At 47.4% G+C, this 7,893-nt stretch overlaps 1 long non-coding RNA gene across 1 annotated transcript; it reads left to right on the forward strand.

Annotated features, from left to right (window-relative positions):
* Positions 1-1,719: 1,719 nt before the first annotated feature.
* On the forward strand, positions 1,720-2,919 carry LOC106695140. The gene is made up of 2 exons (XR_001346215.2): positions 1,720-1,838; positions 2,504-2,919. It is a non-coding gene; the product is annotated as an uncharacterized LOC106695140 (long non-coding RNA).
* The last annotated feature ends 4,974 nt before the right edge of the window (positions 2,920-7,893 follow it).

The following is a 7,893-nucleotide window of genomic DNA, read 5'->3' on the forward strand; positions in this document are numbered from 1 at the left end:
CTGTTATGAATCGTAATGTAAATATCTGATATGCAGGATGGTCTTAGGCGACCCCTGTGAAAGGGTCGTTCGACCGCCAAAGGGGTTGCGACCCACAGGTTGAGAACCGCTGTTCTAGAATATTAGATTTGTTTCCTTAAACAATACCAAATAGGTGAAAGACAGGAAAATAAAGGCATAAGCTCCTTTTAGTTAGATAAATTTTAATTACTTTCTGGATTACTTTAATAACGTTGATTTTTAAACATAAGTTGTTTTTTTAAAAATATACTTATTGATTTCAGAGAGGAAGGGAGAGGGAGAGAGAGAAACATCAATGAGAGAAATCATTGATCAGTTGCCTCCGACACACCCCACACTGGGGATTGAGCCCACAACCCAGGCAGGAATTGAACCATGACATCCTGGTTCATAGGTCAATGCTCAAACAGGCATTAATAACTACTTTAAAGTTCACGTACATAACTTGCTGGCTACCAATTGAACCAAATAAAAAATTCGTAGTTTCACCCTGGTTGGGTGGCTCAGCTGGTTGGAGTGTCCCATACACCAAAAGGTTGTGGAGTTCGATTCCCAGTCAGGGCACATACCTACCTGGCTGCTGGTTCAATCCCCAGTTGGGGCATGTATGGGAGGCAACATCAATGTTTCTCTCTCTCTCTCTCAAATCCATGAAAACATATCCACAGGTGAGGATTAAAAAAAGAATTCGCAGTCTCTATTCTCAACTTTATTTAATTATACCTGATAAAGATTTGTATAGGATGAGGAAAGGTAGAAACAAATAGGGGGGTGGGTATAACAGGCTACAAACAAGAGATACAAATGAGACTGAGGTGATATAAATTGTCCATCATTGAGGGCGTGGCTCATGGCAAAGCTGGCACCGCAAGCTGCCTGTGCAGGACACTGGGCCCAGCCCTGCTCACCTCCTCCACCACGTACCTATTCTTTTTTTTTTTCTTTAATATCTTTTTATTGATTTTTTTTTTTTTTTTACAGAGAGGAAGGGAGAGGGATAGAGAGTTAGAAACATCGATGAGAGAGAAACATCGATTCAGCTGCCTCCTGCACACTCCCCACTGTGTATGTGCCCGCAAGCAAGATACATGCCCTTTACCAGAATCGAACCTGGGACCCTTCAGTCCGCAGGCCGACGCTCTATCCACTGAGCCAAACCAGTTAGGGCCATACCTATTCTTGATCTTCAAATGCTCCCTTCCCCTCTAGGCCTTTTTCTCAAGTCAACAAACATGAACTCCTGCCTAGTACACCTTTCCCTGTTTATCCAATTAACATGCACTGTGCCATGTACTGGGAATGCCAGGGAGAATAAACAGACAATCCCTGACCTCATAAAATGTACAGCCAGGCGAAGGAAAACAATTGCGATAAAGGCACACCTGGCAGATGCCACCACATGCCCAGCAGCGGGAAGTGCCCGGAGCACAAGTAAGCTCCCATAGTAGCACGCCAATGACGAAGCTATTTCAACCATCTTCAGAGATACTGATATAACCTGGGACAGTGGCTGGAGAGATACATGTGACTTGGAAACTGACTGGATGTAAACAGGTAAAAGAAGAGCAAGAGTCAGGTAAGATACCCAGATTTCTGCCTGGCCATCTTGGTGGCGGAAAATGCCATGGAATGTGAGGCCACAGTGGTATGTAGACAGGTTCAACCGGAGGTGCCTGTGGGGAGTCGAAGCCAAGATGTCAACCGTGGGTGGTTCGAAATGATGGGCAGAGCTTGGGAACAGACTAGAAACAAGGCTGGAGGCTGCGGAGACTCACATGGTAGCTGAAGCCACAAACTGAGAAACCCCAACATTGAAGGTACAAGGAGGAAACTGGGCCCACGGAGCTAGGTCTGGGTGGCTGGAAGTTAAAGGGGTCCTTATGGGCTGGCTTCTTCTACCTTCTCCCCTGGGTCTGCTACTGACTCATGACATTATGGCCATGAGTCACTGTCAAAGCAACCGCAAGTGCAAAGTACATTTCTCACTCCACTCGCCTGAGGCCACTCCTACATCTATCACAATCTGCCTTTACTCTCACCCCTACAAAAACTGTCCTCCCCGTGGAACCGATTAACTTCCTGGAATGTTCTTAATAATCTCCTAAGAGTAAGACCCACTGGCCTTATTTCTGTGACAATGTCTGAGACCCCTGCACCTTCTAGTTCTACATTCCCGGTCACTCCTCATCATTCACCTTGTGTCGACTTGCCAGCCGTTGGTGTTCCCCCATGTCCCATTTCACCTTCTCCTCTAGTCAGTCCTTCCTGCCTTTCCTGATTAACCTCACACTGATGCCACCTATCACCAGTGATTCCCAATTCTCTATCACTAATGCTCACCTCTATCCTAAGATCCAGACCTTTGTTTAGATATCTTTGCTGGATATTCTTCACCTTCATCCCCTCAGGCACCTCAAATACAACCTGTTCAAACATAAGCTCATTGTCACCTCCCTAAAACGTGTTGTTCTTTTCTTTATAGGCTGGCCACATCACCATTCCCTCAAGCCAAAAATCTTACTGCTTCTCTCCAACCTCTTCTTGCCGCTCATGCAACCAGCTCCACTGCAATTCCCTCAAAACAACTTTCCAGATCAAAGAGGAAGCCCGGCACCACGCTGCTGTGTTTCAACAGAGGCTGCTTATGTCCGGGTCATCCCAGAAGGAGTCCTGCGTTGGCGCTATCGGGTCTGCCTGCCTGGGAACTGCTGCAGAGTTCTGCATCCTTCAAGAGAATGACGTCAGTGTAAACCTCACTTCTTTAATGCCTCCACAGGCTTCTTGGTGCCGCTGTGGGGGGTCAGGGGTGTGGGGTGCACTTTATCTTGACAGATGTCTAGCATTTCTCATCTCCTAATAAAGCTCTTGGAAAAGCCTTTAGATCTTCGTCCACCCAAAGTGTGGTCAGCAGTGACATCATGGGGAAGTTGTTAAAATGCAGAATCCCTTATAAGAATGACTCAAGTGCACATCAAAAGTTTGAGAAGTGCTGGCTAGATGCTTTACATGAACTGAATTTCTCAACTCCCAAGGCACATCGTACCATTTCGGATCTATGTCTTTCAAAAGCTGTACCATCTGCTGGGAAGGTCCTACCAAACCTTCTACACCATGCAGTCCTACACTAATGTAAGAGCCCCTAGCGCAAGACAGTACATGGCAGGCCAGAAATATGTGATTGATTAGATCATCTGATCAGTTAACAGACGAGTCTCAGGTTCTGAAGTGCATTCAGGTGGAAGTTGAATGTTAGGTAGCTGGAAATAGAGGCCCAGAGTTCAAAGGAGAGGTGGGCTGAGCTGGCAATCTTTTTAAGTCAGCAGCAAACTATTTCAGAGGTTACAGTAATGAATAGGTAAGGTCACCCTGGTTTAAGATGGAGACTGAGAAGACGACCATGAGCCAAATCATGGGAAGGCTGACACTGAAGGGACCTATTGTAGAAGGCAGATTAAATCAGGTTAGCAGGGTGGGAAAGGACCACAATAGGTGCCAAGGAGCTCCCCCCAAAAATAAATGGATCTGGCACCCGTTATTGTTATCTTTGGCAATTGAAGCTGGGGTGGGGCTGGGAGTGGGGTGGGGAAGTGGGACAGAACAATGAGGGCAGAGAGAAAGCAGATGCTTAACTTCTTTCGCCTAATAACTGAATGAATGAGTCAGGGCTAGTGAAATGATCACAACAAGGACCACTGGATAAGAAGGGAGAGAAAGAGAAATGGAACTGACGAGAGCTACCTCATATACATGAGCCTAGTGGCAAAGAGGTTAAAAACTTAGTCACGCAACATTTGCTGAACACTGGCTATCTGCCACGTGCCACAGGCTAACCCTGGGACTATAACAATGAACACACAGGTAATGCCCCTGCCCTCTGACCTGGTGCAGAGAGATAAATGGAGTCATTGATGGAGATCCCATAACACATAGGTTAAGAAGCCAATATAGGGTGGCTCCCCTTAAGGAAGAGGCAACTTTTGCTGTGGTGGTTGGTATAATGACAGGAATGTAAATGTTGGGAGATACATGGAAGGATAAAGTTCACATCTAATAATCTTTTCTTTTTAATGTGAAAGAAAAGATTCCAGGAAAACAAAAAAAGGAGAAACATTTCACTTTGTTCCTCAACAACTCTAAGTAGGATCCCCATTCTTTTTTTTTTAATTGATTTCAGAGAGAGGAAGGGAAGAGAGAGAGAGAGAGAGAGAGGAACGAGAGAGAAACATCAATGATGAGAATCATTAATTGGCTGCCTCCTGGACACCCCACACTGGGGACTGGGGATTGAGCCCGAAACCCCTGCATGTGCCTTTGACTGGAATCGAACCTGGTCCACAGGCTGGTACTCTATCCACTGAGCCAAACCGGCTAGGGCAGTAGGGTCCCCATTCTTCACACATAAAGTGATTGAGGCACACAGAAGGACAGAGGCCTGCTCCATCAAATGGCTAACGAGTGATTGGGAGACCACAATCATCGACCAGCACATTTTTGTTCCACTCACGTTGACAGAGTGGAAAACAGCGGCACCCAAACTTTAACAAGATGCCCAGGTGCTGCTCTGCAGGTGCCTGAGCCATGTTAGTCTGCAACACCAGTCTAAGCCCTGGATCCTCATGCTTTCAACAAAGATAAAGGACTTAAAGGGCTAATAATAAAAACCTTCATACTGGGCACACAGCCAAGCCAACAGCACGTTCTTAGTAAATGACTAATAACCAGTAATAGAAATTTAGGATGTGGATTAGAGTAATCAAAGAAGAAAGTATGCCCTGGCCGGAAGCTCAGTTAGTTAGAGCATCGTCCCAATACAGGGTTGTGGATTCGATTTCCAGTCAGGGCACATACAAGAATCAACCAATGAATGCATATCTAAGTGGAACAACAAATCAATATTTCTCTCGCTCTCTCAAATCAATCAATAAAAAATTTTTAAAAGAGGAAAGTAGCTGCTTTTAGAGGCAGAATAGCATAGTTATAAGAGCAAGAATGAAGAAGGAAATTTGTGATTTTGGCAAGTTACAGAACCACTCTGTGCCTCAGTTTCCACACCTGTACAACAGGGATCATCCTAATACATACCCTCTATGGTTGCTAGATAGATTTAATATATGTGAAGCCCCTAGAACCGTGGTCGGCAAACTGCAGCTCACGAGCCACATGCGGTTCTTTGGCCCCTTGAGTGTGGCTCTCCCACAAAATACCACGTGCGGGTGCGCACGTACAGTGCAACTGAAACTTCGTGGCCCATGTGCAGAAGTCGGTATTTTGTGGAAGAGCCACCCTCAAGGGGCCAAAGAGCCGCATGTGGCTTGTGAGCCGCAGTTTGCCGAGCTGCAGTTTGCCGACCACTGCCCTAGAACAATGCCTGATATTTAATAACTGCTCAATCGAGGCTTTAGTTTTCCTACCATTCCTCCTGCTCTACTACTACTGCCAATACCAGTACTGTATTATGACTTGTTGCTAGTTTGGAAATTAAAATGCATCAAAAGGAGTTCTACCAGCAACCAGAGTACGGCACCAAACTCCTTACAACCCACACAGAGACAGCTAGCTCCAGAGGAAGCTCTACCACTCACAGCACTGCAATTTTTACAACATATTAAGTCCCCATCTTGTTTTGCCAATTGCAGGATTATGCTACCACTCAACTTGAGTTCGTAACAATAAATTTCTGAAGTATCAAGAAGTAGCTGAAGAAATACGCAAAACCATACATCAATTACATAGTTTCTGAGTTGTCTCCTCTGGTGGAAAATTAAAAATAGTTGTCTGCCCCTAACCGGTTTGGCTCAGTGGATAGAGCGTCAGCCTGCGGACTGAAGGGTCCCAGGTTCGATTCTGGTCAAGGGCATGTACCTTGGTTGTGGGCACATCTCCAGTAGGGAGTGTGCAGGAGGTAGCTGATCGATGTTTCTCTCTCATCGATGTTTCTAACTCTCTATCCCTTTCCCTTCCTCTTTGTAAAAAAAAATCAATAAAATATATTTAACACCCCCCTCCCCCAAAAAAAGAATTCTTTAAAAAAAAATAGTTGTCTGGCCCTAGCCGGTCTGGTTCAGTGGATAGAGCATCCCGCCCGGGACTGAAGGGTCCTGAGTTCAATTCCAGCCAAGGGCACATACTGTGGTTGCAGACTCCTCCCCCGCCAGGCAACCAATCAATGTGTTTCTCTCACATCAATGTTCCTTCTCTGTCTTCCCCTCTCTCTTCTACTCTCTCTAAAAAAATCAATGGAAAAATATCCTCAGGTGAGGATTAAAAAAAAAAGTTGTTCAGTTTAGCTAGATGTTCGCTGTACCCTACTGTACACTTGATGAGCAGAATGGCCTATGTGTATCAAAATACCCTTGGTTGAGATTGTGCCTACCAAAGTGAGGCATCCAGAAAAATCCAACTACCCAAATACCCCTGAAAAAATATTCTTCCGCATGGCTTGTTCTTCTACTTTTCTGGTTTAGATGCAGCCTAAAATATCTTTTCCCCCACAGAGAACACAAACACCGTGTGCTCAGCTTCAACTGCAGTTTAGCCCTTGACAAAACAAAAATGGGAACGGACCATGTAAACTGGTTACTGACCCTTCCTCTTTTCCAGAAAGCTCTGCTTTGGAAATTTCAGCCAAGGCTAAATGGTATGTATCAAAAAGGTGGAGGTAGTGCTGTAGACTCACATCGAAGACTAGACTTGTTAATAGAACGTGGATCCCATGAGTAATGCTCACAGCTGTGGCATCCAACAATGGAATTAACATTTCAGCAGGAAGTCGAGAGACATCCCCACAGAAAAGGCCACCTGATCCTGCTTTCGAGCACTTACAAAAATTATCCTTCCGGAGGCTACACAACGTGCGTCTCTGAGGGTCCCACCCATGATTTTTTTTTTTAATGAATCATTTGGTTACAAAATGAGACAAATGCTTATTTTGACATCGGTCGGTTAAAACACTGACAAGGAAATAGATCCGTGTTTCCCAGTACCAAATAATGATGTTTCCTAATGGCACACGATTTTTTAAATGCCCTCTTCTCTTTTCCGTCCCGAGAAAGGCACAGCTGAAAAATATACTTGGCAAACCCTTTAGGAATTGCCTGTACTGGTCATCACCCCATCTTATCTTCAAAATGAGGTTCATCATGAGGTTATGATTTCCCTACGCACTTTGCCCCGAGACTGCGGAAGGCAATACCGCATTTTTGCAGGAACCGACTTCTGATTTCCCACCGCCTACTCCGTGGAGTTACCGCCCAGTGCACAGCGCGCGCCGGGCTCGCCGCGGGGACCAGCCCGAGGACGCGGGGTCCCGTGCACTCAGCGCCTCGTCCCTAGAGGAACCCCCTTGGACGATCCCGGGCTCCGTGTCCATTTAATCATGGCGTTTGTAATTCAGTCTCCCCGCTTGGACGCGTCCACACCTGAACACTCGCCGCCCTGGGCTTTTGAAATCGGGTAACCCTGGACGGACGCGACACGGCCGCCAACGAGGGAAGGGCACGAGCAAATACAGCAGAGCCCGCACCGGCCACAAAGAATGGAGCGGGAGCAATGCCGGGCGCAGACCCAGCGCGCCGCGCCCACCCACCCGCGGCGCGCCCCCGGGCGGGGGTTCTTCCACGGCGCCCCTCATCCTGGGGCTCGGACCCCCGCTCCGCCAACGCCGCCCCCCCGCCAGACACCCCACGCCCCCGAATGGCCCCCTCCGGAGCCCCTCCACCTTCTCGGCTCGCGCGCCCAGCCCGGCAAAATCAGCCGGTGCGGTTCCACCCGCACGGCCGCCCGTGCCGCAGCGCCCCCAAATCGCGCCCGCCCCCTCCCCCACGCCTCATTGTTCCCGGGTGGCGCCGGCACGAGCGCCCCGGGCTGGCCGGG

Source organism: Myotis lucifugus, unplaced genomic scaffold, assembly GCF_000147115.1.
Source record: "Myotis lucifugus unplaced genomic scaffold, Myoluc2.0 scaffold_885, whole genome shotgun sequence".
Taxonomy (NCBI): Eukaryota; Metazoa; Chordata; class Mammalia; order Chiroptera; family Vespertilionidae; genus Myotis; species Myotis lucifugus.